Source organism: Convolutriloba macropyga, chromosome 7 (genome assembly GCF_964194025.1).
Source record: "Convolutriloba macropyga chromosome 7, txConMacr16.3, whole genome shotgun sequence".
In the NCBI taxonomy this organism is placed as follows: domain Eukaryota; kingdom Metazoa; phylum Xenacoelomorpha; order Acoela; family Convolutidae; genus Convolutriloba; species Convolutriloba macropyga.
Window position 1 is genome coordinate 46,536,310 of NC_134474.1, and position 13,374 is coordinate 46,549,683.

At 31.7% G+C, this 13,374-nt stretch overlaps 1 protein-coding gene across 1 annotated transcript in view; it reads right to left on the bottom strand.

The window, feature by feature from the left end:
- The window catches only part of LOC142342916 (chloride channel protein C-like), a 200,357-nt gene that overhangs the window by 150,384 nt on the left and 36,599 nt on the right, over positions 1-13,374 (bottom strand). The gene's annotated exons all lie outside the window — the stretch shown is intronic.

Genomic DNA, 13,374 nt, shown 5'->3' on the forward strand with positions numbered 1-13,374 from the left:
ATCTTTCAAATTGGTCGATATCAACAGAAGGCATACAGAAGAATTGAAAGTTGTGCAGCCTACATTACGAGTTTGTAAACTATTTACTTCTACCAAATTTACCACAAGCACTTCATACCATCATTGGATTTTTTCCGTTATTGCAGCCACTGGCACAAAAAAAACTTATTTAAGTGTTTCCGGTGAACAATTTTACTTTATCCAGGTTGTCATTGTCATGCATATATCAATTTCAAATTTATACTTTGTCGATTTTGTAAAAGTGCAATTTTCGTTTTTGTATACAAAACATTTTTGACTGCCTTTCACATGCTAAAACACATAAAAAAGGGTGCTGTGTTGTCACTGTGAACACCAATTGGGATCAAAATGTTTAAATGGGTAAGAACGCCTCCTCGGACGAATATTTTTGTTCGGACCCACTTTAGTCGGGGAGGAACAATATACTCAACTGGTTTTTTTTGTTCAGACAATTTTGCCGATCGATATAATCATCGTAGAGAGTTGTGAGTGGTATCATTAAACGCCCCTACAGCGTAGAATATGGAATTAAAACGATTTATTCAATTTTCGTTTTCATAGGGAGTTATCGATGCTTAAAGTTTTTTTAACAATAGACGTAGTTCAGCCGTTTTTATTCACATTTTCGGTATTTTTAATCGAATTTTCATCAATTTTGCTAAAATATGTTAAACTTGTTAGCTGTAGTATTATTGCTTTCATCTCTAAAGACAGAGAAGGGTTGCTGAACTGTTCGATCCGAATTTTTTTGGCTAGAATTAGTGCTAAATTTTTCAAAATTCATACTTTTTTCGTCAAAATTGATACCAAATTTGCTTTTTTTAGCCCACTTGCTTTAAATTTGCTGGAAGTAGACACCCTAAAACTGCAGCTATATTCCTCTCCAGCTCAAAAAAGAATTAGTTGTACTCACATTGGATTTAGGAGTCTTCTGGAATTATAGTTTTGCCAGTTTTTTTTGCAAACTTAAACTCAATAATTATACAAAATGCGTAATTTTTTTTTGACAAACAGAAAAATTTTGTTTAAAGATCAATCTATTTCGTGATCATTCGAACAATTGAGTGTATTGTGAGACATGCGACAATATCTGGGCTGATCTTGAGTTCAGCTTGGATCCTTACGATAAAAAACTTTTAGATTTTAATGTGACGCGACCTTTCCTTTTCAAAATATTTCCGCAAATATAATGTTTTTTAGGCAAATTGCAGGCACGAATTTCAAATCAGGGCTCAATTAATGACAGATAATTATTATAATAAACGAGGCCCAAAAAGAATATATTATGGTTTCAGAGTTTAGCTCAAGACTTTTATGGCTCTCAGACCAATGGTTTTCGTAAAATTTTTATGGACTTCTTGAATTTTGCTTTCATTTGTTATTTTTAGAACCAATGACTTAGTTTTGCCAATGAAAGATCCAGTTATGTCTCCTAATGAACCTAGACAACTCTTTCAGTTGTTATCTATTGTCTCTTGTGACTTTGAATATAATTGTTTTAAGAAAATATCGGTAATTTTTTGATCGTCGCCACTCTTTTACTTTATTTCTGTCAACTTCCTTTTAAAAGAAAGGCTCGCTCGTTGATGTCATGACGAGTAAAAATTAATGATGTACAGTTCTTGCAGCCATCATCTTATAATTATAGTGCCTTTACCAATGTGACGTCGTAAAATTGTTTGAAGTTTTGGCTTCTCTGTGTATTTGTTATTTTGTGGGGTCGTGACTTAGTCTCATTATTAAAAGGCCTAAATGGCTTCCTGAGGTATTTATATCTAATTCATTGCTTTTTGTATCAATCTTTGGTCTGTTAAGACTTTTGAAAATATTTGTTTGCAAAAAAATTTTTGGGTTTTTGAGCTTTGTCATTTTTGAACTAGTTTTTGGTCGGTTTATAGCTCAGTCTCTGTAAATTCAGGTCACGAACCGTTTCCAGTGGGCTATAATTTAATTTCTAAAACAACTTTAGTTTCAAACATTTATTTCTCGGCTTTGTTGCTACTGTTACTACGAGATTTTTAAAATATTTCAGATTTTTATTTGTTTGTACCTTGTGAAGGATTTGTTTTCGTTTTTTTTATAACAAAATAGTCGTTGTTACCATTGTCTTTGAAGTATTTTGCAATTGAATATTGGATAATGAAAAGTCTCAATTGTTTCCAATGGAGGTAAAAGTGAACATTTTAGTGATTTCAGTTTATATCTAATGAAAATAATAACTGTGAAATTAAATGTTTTCAAAAATAGAAACGTATTTTGAACTTTTTTGCTCATTTTTGTCGGCGTGTTAATCAGTCGCATTGAGGTCAGGTCTCATATCTTTTCTAATGAGGTATAGATTAAATTGTTTTGTTTAGATTTTTTCTGATGCGAGTTTGATTTTGTTATGGTTTTTTTCATTTTGGACATCGAGTTTTGGTGGCAAATAATGTTTGTTGTTTGACTTTTGTTATTGTCCTTACTAGTAGTCCTATTATCAAAACTTTTCATCGGTCTCCAGAGTGGCCTTATTGTATTCCATTGGCTGTTTATTGAAAGATATGTATGTTTTTGATAGTTTTCTATCTCTTCATCATTTGGTAGCCAATTAGGTAAAGAATGTGGATGAGCGGGGTCGGAATATTATGTGCATATACGCACATTGCCGAGCCTCTTTGTTGTTTCAGCTACTTAAAAGCTCATTTTGCCGGAGATATTTCAATAAAAAAAAGAATATTAAAAATAACCATAGTAATAGTAATAAAAATAATATTAAAAATAATAATAAAAATAATAATAATAATAACAATAATGATATTAATACTAATAATAATGATAATAATAAAAACAAATAAAAAAATAATAATTAAAATAATAAAATTAATAAAAATAATAATAATGATAATAATAAAAACAAAAACAATAGTCATATTAATAATAACCATAATCATAACAAAAAGAATAAAAAAAATTAACCACGCATGGTTACGGCCATCTTTCTGGTTACTGCCTGTCTGTTTTCAAATGTTTTCAATCGTTGCAATTTGGGTTTCTAGTTTCTATCAGTCACCTCTAACCTGGCCAAAATAAACCTTGGTCGTTAGATAAATATACTAAATATACTAAGGCCCCGGCTATATTCTCCTCAACAGTCGCTGTGAAATAAGAATATGACCTGAATAATTATTTCTTAATGCATAACAATCAAGATTTTATCATTATGATTGATCGGTTTTCGAATAAACTTTGAAACTCAAAACGTGAACAACAAAATTAGTATTATGGTCTGTTAATTTTCCTAGCGGCGCCATTATGCTGTGTAGTCTGCGCTTGCAGCGTTCACGTGCATGTGAGAATTTTCGGCATGCTAGTGGTGCAAAAATTGATCTCAGAGGTCACAAAAGTTCAAAAATGAATTCAACCTGTTAGTGAAAAAACAATGACCTGATTATATAATTAGCTGCAATATTATAAAAAGCAATGTCCAATCACTCGTTTCAATGGCGTCAATTTCACAGTGATAGTAGGGTGAATTTTTATCGCTGTAAACTATCGCTTTTTTTATCGCAAAAACTAAACAAGATATCAGATATTTAAAAGTTTTTATACAAATTACGCCCCCCCACCCCCGCCCTAAAAACTTGTTATTTTATGGGGTCGTGACTTAGTCTCATTATTAAAAGGCCTAAATGGCTTCCTGAGGTATTTATACCTAATTCATTGCTTTTTGTATCAATCTTTGGTCTGTTAAGACTTTTGAAAATATTTGTTTGCAAAAACATTTTTGGGTTTTTGAGCTTTGTCATTTTTTAACTAGTTTTTGGTCGCTTTATAGCTCAGTCTCTGTAAATTCAGGTCACAAACCGTTTCCAGTGGGCTATAGTTTAATTTCTAAAACAACTTTAGTTTCAAACATGTATTTCTCGGCTTTGTTGCTACTGTTACTACGAGATTTTTAAAATATTTCAGATTTTTATTTGTTTGTACCTTGTGAAGGATTTGTTTTCGTTTTTTTATAACAAAATAGTCGTTGTTACCATTGTCTTTGAAGTATTTTGCAATTGAATATTGGATAATGAAAAGTCTCAATTGTTTCCAATGGAGGTAAAAGTGAACATTTTAGTGATTTCAGTTTTTATCTAATGAAAATAATAACTGTGAATTTAAATTTTTTCAAAAATAGAAACGTATTTTGAACTTTTTTGCTCATTTTTGTCGGCGTGTTAACCAGTCGCATTGAGGTCAGGTCTCATATCTTTCTAATGAGGTATAGATTAAATTATTTTGTTTAGATTTTTTCTGATGCGAGTTTGATTTTGTTATGGTTTTTTTCATTATGGACATCAAGTTTTGGTGGCAAATAATGTTTGTTGTTTGACTTTTGTTATTGTCCTTACTAGTAGTCCTATTATCAACATTTTTCATCGGTCTCCAGAGTGGCCTTATTGTATTCCATTGGCTGTTTATTGAAAGATATGTATGTTTTTGATAGTTTTCTATCTCTTCATCATTTGGTAGCCAATTAGGTAAAGAATGTGGATGAGCGGGGTCGGAATATTATGTGCATATACGCACATTACCGAGCCTCTTTGTTGTTTCAGCTACTTAAAAGCTCATTTTGCCGGAGATATTTCAATAAAAAAAAGAATATAAAAAATAACCATAGTAATAGTAATAATAATAATATTAAAATAATAATAATAATAATAATAATAATAATAATAATAATAATAATAATAATAATAATAATAATAATAATAATAATAATAATAATAATAATAATAATAATAACAATAATGATATTAATACTATACGATAAATATACTAAATATACTAAGGCCCCGGCTATATTCTCCTCAACAGTCGCTGTGAAATGAGAATATGACCTGAATAATTGTTTCTTAATGCATAACAATCAAGATTTTATCATTATGATTGATCGGTTTTCGAATAAACTTTGAAACTCAAAACGTGAACAACAAAATTAGTATTATGGTCTGTTAATTTTCCTAGCGGCGCCATTATGCTGTGTAGTCTGCGCTTGCAGCGTTCACGTGCATGTGAGAATTTTCGGCATGCTAGTGGTGCAAAAATTGATCTCAGAGGTCACAAAAGTTCAAAAATGAATTCAACCTGTTAGTGAAAAAACAATGACCTGATTATATAATTAGCTGCAATATTATAAAAAGCAATGTCCAATCACTCGTTTCAATGGCGTCAATTTCACAGTGATAGTAGGGTGAATTTTTATCGCTGTAAACTATCGCTTTTTTTATCGCAAAAACTAAACAAGATATCAGATATTTAAAAGTTTTTATACAAATTACGCCCCCCCACCCCCGCCCTAAAAACTTGTTATTTTATGGGGTCGTGACTTAGTCTCATTATTAAAAGGCCTAAATGGCTTCCTGAGGTATTTATACCTAATTCATTGCTTTTTGTATCAATCTTTGGTCTGTTAAGACTTTTGAAAATATTTGTTTGCAAAAACATTTTTGGGTTTTTGAGCTTTGTCATTTTTTAACTAGTTTTTGGTCGCTTTATAGCTCAGTCTCTGTAAATTCAGGTCACAAACCGTTTCCAGTGGGCTATAGTTTAATTTCTAAAACAACTTTAGTTTCAAACATGTATTTCTCGCCTTTGTTGCTACTGTTACTACAAGATTTTTAAAATATTTCAGATTTTTATTTGTTTGTACCTTGTGAAGGATTTGTTTTCGTTTTTTTATAACAAAATAGTCGTTGTTACCATTGTCTTTGAAGTATTTTGCAATTGAATATTGCATAATGAAAAGTCTCAATTGTTTCCAATGGAGGTAAAAGTGAACATTTTAGTGATTTCAGTTTTTATCTAATGAAAATAATAACTGTGAATTTAAATTTTTTCAAAAATAGAAACGTATTTTGAACTTTTTTGCTCATTTTTGTCGGCGTGTTAACCAGTCGCATTGAGGTCAGGTCTCATATCTTTCTAATGAGGTATAGATTAAATTGTTTTGTTTAGATTTTTTCTGATGCGAGTTTGATTTTGTTATGGTTTTTTTCATTATGGACATCGAGTTTTGGTGGCAAATAATGTTTGTTGTTTGACTTTTGTTATTGTCCTTACTAGTAGTCCTATTATCAACATTTTTCATCGGTCTCCAGAGTGGCCTTATTGTATTCCATTGGCTGTTTATTGAAAGATATGTATGTTTTTGATAGTTTTCTATCTCTTCATTATTTGGTAGCCAATTAGGTAAAGAATGTGGATGAGCGGGGTCGGAATATTATGTGCATATACGCACATTACCGAGCCTCTTTGTTGTTTCAGCTACTTAAAAGCTCATTTTGCCGGAGATATTTCAATAAAAAAAAAAGAATATTAAAAATAACCATAGTAATAGTAATAATAATAATATTAAAAATAATAATAATAATAATAATAATAATAATAATAACAATAATGATATTAATACTAATAATAATAATAATAATAATAATAATAATAATAATAATAATAATAAAAACAAAAAAAAATAATAATTAAAATAATAAAATTAATAAAAATAATAATAATGATAATAATAAAAACAAAAACAATAGTCATATTAATAATAACCATAATCATAACAAAAAGAATAAAAAAAATTAACCACGCATGGTTACGGCCATCTTTCTGGTTACGGCCTGTCTGTTTTCAAATGTTTTTAATCGTTGCAACTAGGGTCTCTAGTTTATATCAGTCACCTCTAACCTGGCCAAAATAAACCTTGGTCGTTAGATAAATATACTAAATATACTAAGGCCATTCTCCTCAACAGTTGCTGTGAAATAGGAATATGACCGTAATAATTTTTTCTTACTGCATAAGGATCAAGATTTTATCATTCTGATTGATCGGTTTTCGAATAAATCTTGAAACTCAAAATAACAAAATTTGTATTATGCTCTGTTAATTTTCCTAGCGGCGCCATTATGCTGTGTAGTCTGCGCTTGCCGCGTTCACGTGCATGTGAGAATTTTTGGCATGCTAGTGGTGCAAAAATTGATCTCATTTATTGCAGAGGTCACGAAAGTTTAATAATGAATTCAACCTGTTAGTGAAAAAACAATGAACTGATTATATAATTAGCTGCAGTATTATAAAAAGCAATGTCCAATCACTCGTTTTAATGGCGTCAATTTCACAGTGATAGTAGGGTGAATTTTTATCGCTGTAAACTATCGCTTTTTTCTTATCGCAAAAACTAAATAAAATATTAGAATTTTAAAAGTTTTTATACAAATTACTCCCCCCCCCCCCCCCCCCCAAAAAAAAACTTAGAACAAAATTTTTAGTTTTGATTACCATGCATGAACGAACTAATGCAAGTTTTTGAGAGTGACAATGATTTGTGTAGCCTAATAAGAGCTGATAGTGTCCTTTACAAATTATATGTACCATTATGACGGATAATGATCTGTTAATCTACCGAGGGTGGGGTTCCGAGCTTTTACTGTAGCCATGCAACCAATTTGAATTTGATAACGACAGAAGACAATGTTCAGACCATCCTGAATACGTGAATGAGTATATAAACACATTTTGCTTTGATGTGGAACGAGCAGCCTTTGCATTAAAAAATTAATTGCAATTGTGTATATGTGAAATCATTTTGCATAAACGACGGAAACAAAATCAAAGCTAAACGGGAAAAACCATTTCTTTTCTTTAAAAACTCAATTAATTTCTGTTTCAATCATCTAATAACACAGCTCCCTTATATAATTTATTCCATTTCATTCATTTTCCCGCTTAAGAGTGTGAACTAAAACGACGCTTCCCAAAAAAGGCAAAAAGGGGCAAACATCTTAATTTGTAACATTTTGAAACATCTTTACAGAGCCGCATTCACTTTTCGACTTGCAAAATAGCCCTCAAACGCCCTGAAATAAGCACTAAAATTCAAATTAAAACCATCTGAACAATTCTATCGGGTATTAAAGGATCAATTAAACACCTCACAGCAACAGAGTTCTAATTTCGGTTGAGATTTTCCCAAAAAAAGTGGGTCCTCTCCATTTCAATTGAGTGAAACCGTTTTAGAAGGCGGCAGCTTTAGCTGCATTTAAATTTTCTCATACTTCTAATTTCTATACTAACGGATTTGTTTATGTTTCCGATTCCACCTCATCAATGTTGGCTGTATGCTGTGAAGATGATGTAACAACGCAAAAAAATTAAGAACGGGTAGCATTTGCTCCCATGTATTAGTAGCAGAAAAACCTGATTTTACAAATGAACAGTTATATATGGAGGGTTTCAACCATTACGAAAAAGCTGGCCTGTTTTTTGGACGGTTGATTGATCCCAAAAAATATACCCATAAATTTATCTGAAAGATTTCTCTATAAGATCTTGGTTTCACCCTTTAAAAAACATAACGGTAAAAAAAACCACATATCACAGGTTACAAATTAACAATTTCAATTTTCTAGTTTTTGTCAATTATCGTGCAAACAATCACGCCTTTCTTTCAATATTTGTTCAAAAAACAAATATTTTAATATCTGACCAACTACCAGCATCTCTGCTATCTATTTGATGAATCAATTAAAAATTTTTACGAAAATTTAAAGAAAAATAAAAATGCAGATATATATCCAGTTGTTGTTGTTGAATACTAGATTAAACAGTTAGGTAGATACGATCATAAAATTTCTTATTGGAATGGACAAATTGCAAAAAAAACGATGAAAAACTTTGTTAAATGAAAACTAATTTTTGTTGTTTTTTTGAAGCCACAAAAAATATCAAAATTATAAAAGCCACTAAAAACTATAAAAACTATGATAAGCTGGAAGTGTTTTAATTTTTTACTTGTGTCTCATTTGATTGTCAAATGGTCATCCATGTAAAAAGTCTATGTGCAAAAGAGAAAAAAGAATATGATACTTTGACCAGTACAGAAGACTCATTAAAACTCTTATTAACGTTTAAACTCTTAAGACATCAGCCAAAATATATAATCAACAGAAAAAAAAAGTCGGTTCATAAAAAAAGTTTATGCTAGGTAACAATAATGACACTAAGTCAGATGTTTTTGCAGTCAAGAACAAAAAAAGGAAGGCTCAGAAATGAGTTATTTCGATATTGACTAAAATAACTTTTATCAGTCATTCAAAACTATCAGCTATAAAATGAAGCCATTGTTATTCTTTTATTAGAGAGACAAAACCATGAAAATGCATAAAGACTAAATTGCAGGCAAAACACAAGAATTCAGTTTACATTATTAAAAACACTTGTTCAAAGCCTTAAAAACCACGAGCTCATACTCAAAAGCTAATATGTTATGTGCCTTGGCGCTCATTTTCATGTTAAAAGGACTAACATTCTTCTGAACCTTGAATTGAAACCAATTTTGTCGGTAATAAAGACGTAAAAAAACTGAACTGCAAAAAAATGAAAAGATCGTGTCCCAAAACAATCCAAACAAATTTTGATTGTAAGATTCCACAAAGAGAACAGAACAGGCCCCGATATAACTGTGCGCCCAACTAAAACACCTAATTGTTTCAAACATGTTCGAAATAGATAAATTGGCAAATGAAATATTTCAATATAACAGAAACAAGTCATGCATTTGGATACGTTTCGATTTAAATTAGCGAAAAACGGGTAATATCCAAATTCACGAACACTCTTATATGAAACGGAAGCAAAATTAGCCGTTTTTTGCATATTAAAAAGGTTGTGCTGAGAGTTTCCAGGTCTCTAGCCTGTCCAATTTAAACAAAGTTCTCTAGAAGATTATAATTGGCTTCATTTTTGATTAAAAAGACTGAAATTCAAAACATATAGCAAAAGTTTAGCAAAAAACTGGATCAAACCATTAAGCAATAATTTTAGTGTTGAAAATTTTAACAATTGGGGCAATATTAACGATTTTGGGTAGAATTAAGGAAAAAAAGAACAAAAAAGATCGGAAATCGTTGGACTATTCACAATTATTTAAACCTCGATAAATCCCCGGAACAAAACAAAAATCAAAAAAACTTTTGAATTATTTATTTTACGCTGGACGGGCTTTTCAATGATACCACTCGCAACTGGATTAGTATATAGAACGGCCGAAATTGACTGAATAAAAAGAAAAAAAGCCCATTTTAGTATATAGTTCCTCGCTCCTACTAAAGTGGGTTCTGAACAAACAGTAAAAACTTTCAAAGATTTTATAATTTATAATTCACGGTGCCCCAATTCTTCGCTTCAAGAGTTTGTGCTTCAAGGACATTTTTAACTCAGAAAAAGATTATTGGGTCTAGAAGCATTTCAAAACAAACTAACCAACAAACGGAAGCTCGTCAAGTTTTAGTAATATTTTTTTCAAATTTTTTTAAAACTTTCGGCAATAAGTTTACCGTTTAAAATTTATGGGGCACTGATTAATTCTATTTAACTGCTTATGTGATTTTTTCGCTCCCAGTTTCGAAACAAGATAAAAGTAACTAATCTCACAGGCAGGTCATTGCGAATTTTTTCACTTCTTTGTTTTTCGTCAAGTAAAGTACGGTGACCACCAACATTTCTGTTCTAAAAGAGATGATTTCAAAATATTTTTTCATTGAGCGATTCGGCGGGAAAAGCAAAAAGCAGTATGAGCTGCTTTACCCTGATTTATTTTTACGGATTAAGACTTTTTGCATTAAAAAGAACTAAAAAAATTTATATATAGCAGTTGATTTTAGCGACAAACGTCAATATCGAAACCTTTCTGAAAATCATTAGAGGAATGAGTCAGTTGTATATTTTGGTGAAAGAAACCAACGAATTCATCAATCAATCAAAAATCATTATGCCTGTCATGCATAATATCGGTTGAAGCCAATTTATTCAGATTAAATTGATCAAATGAAATTGCTAATTTCCCACTTCATTGACTGGTTAAAATTGCAGAATGAGCTCATTCGAAGCAAAAACTGAAACAATATTCAATCGCAACCTTCAAAAATTGGGAGTATTTCCTTGATAGAGAATAATTGAGAACGCAGACCGCAAAAGCTGAAGAAAGTATGTGAGGCACTTCATAACTTGCAAGAAGTATCTATTCAGCCCCCCCCCCGCGCTTGGCGTTTTTTTATACCCAATTAAAAATTATGTGTTGATTATATAGAACGCTACGAAGTAAAACAAAATAGCCTCCGGGTGTCGTAAAATTCATATGACCACTGGGGGGGGGGGGCTGGAAAAATAGATCCTAATAGCTAGCTAAAAGCACAATGAATTTATCAGAAGAAGAATATTTGACAAATGGCGTTTTCTTTTTCAAAATACGGTTATGTTTCGTTACTTGCAATGATATATATCATGTTTCATTGGCGAAAATCTGTCAAAAATGAGCGTTTGTTGAGCCTTAGTTATTTGCAGCCGTGAACTTAATATGTAAATGCCATTACATAATTGATTACCTACATTACATAATATGCGAATGAAATAATATGAAAGGGAAAGCTAAGAGGATACGGTTCAAAGCAGTTATGGCTTTAATCATGGAAACCAATCTTATAAATGAGGCCATTAAGGCTATCAATATCTAACTCAGTCACTCTTTTTATTTTATGCTAATACTTTACTACTTACTTTCCATTAACTGTATGCCAGCAGATTGCTTGATTAGTTGAATTTTATCCATTTTTCAACCATACCAACACCCCCCCCCCCCCCCATCTGTTGTACACTCTCGGTCTTTTTCAAAAAAATACAGCATTAACTCAATTATGATTACGATTGATGAGATAAGAAGTATTTCAATCAATGGTTATCACCATGACTCTCGCCATTTGGTTTTGCCTTTAAAAGTGAAAAACCTGTACAAAATTTTCAAAGTGTAGCAGACGGAATACTGAATGTACACCTCGTTTAGTCTGAGAGAACTAGGTATGTCTACTTCGCGCGCAGAAATAAGCAGCCCTAACTCTTTATACCTTAAGGCTGTAAAAGGCGCTCTCTTAGGTGGTCAGCCATTTATTCAGATACTGACAAGTCATTGTAATCTCGACAGAAAAATTATGTAGTTAGAAGGATGTGGTCAATTTGCTTAAAAAGATAACTTGCTTTAAAAAAATATTTGGAGGATCTTGATTAAAAAATAACTGCTCTAGGTGACCTTCTCACGTTCTAACGGATCTGGGGGCTAGGGCGCGGAGTGGTGTCACAGCTTTTGCTTTTTTAAAAAAAAGTTATGCCAAATGGAACAAGATGCTAAACGAAACACCTCTCTTCCCCCCCCCCCCCCCCCCCCCCAATAACGGCATAATTGTGAATATGACAGTAGACTTGAGCGCTCTGTTTCGGCTGAGTTCCTACGATGGTATTTAATATTAATAACCCATTCTCTTTTGAAGCGGCTCGCGATCAAATAAAAAGAGATACGTAACCAAACAGAGCTTTTAATTTCTAAGCCAAGATAAAGATATAAGCTAAGCTGAGAGCAGTATCAAACAGCCAAAGAAAGAAGACAAAAATAGTTAAGAATTTTCTCCTGAAACACTACTGTAATTGTATTATGAATGATATATGATTACAATTAGACTTCCCAGCTTTGAATGCGAAACTGCTCATGTATGGAAATTAATCAAGTGCCCGCACCAGTTGCCTCTTAACTTACGACAACTGGGGAAAATCTTGTAAAGTAATTCACTTTAAATTTACACTAGGGAACTTAGCCCAAAATGGTTCAAAGGCTTGTTGTGTAATTGCAATATTCATATCAATCCAAAAATAAGGCAACCTTGCCAGCTTTGAAGTTGAGATATACAAAAGGGCTGAACAGCAATAGACATCATGATATAGTTTTCTGAAACTAACACGAAACAAAAAAAGTTTAAAAAAGTATCCGACTTAACGTCCCCTAAAATTTGTTCACGAGGAAAAAAAAACAGATCAAAATACCAAAAATGGTAAACGAAATCAGTAGTTTGACAGATGAAAAATTACATTCTGGCTACCCGAGCAGATCATCACAACTAATTCTTGCGGAGATACTTTTTGTTTATCTCAGATGGGGGAAACCTTATATATCCGAATCCCACTACTGGTCAACCCAAGAAAAGATGAAAAACTGAAAAAAAAGTTTTGATTGAAAATGTTAAAAGAAAAAATTCATTTTGAAGTTTTTGCCATCAGTTCCTACAAAAACATCAACCACTTTTAAAACAAAAATGGACAAAAGGGACGTCCTATTGTAGAATAATTTTACTGTAATATTCCCAAAAACAAAGAAAACTAAATCAAATAATCATGAAGTTTGAAAGCAAATCAAAGACAAACAAGCCGCAAAATTTTGGTAAAAACAAAGATACAAATAGTAAATCTATTTTCGAAAGCCGCAGAAGTAATTTTTGAAATCCA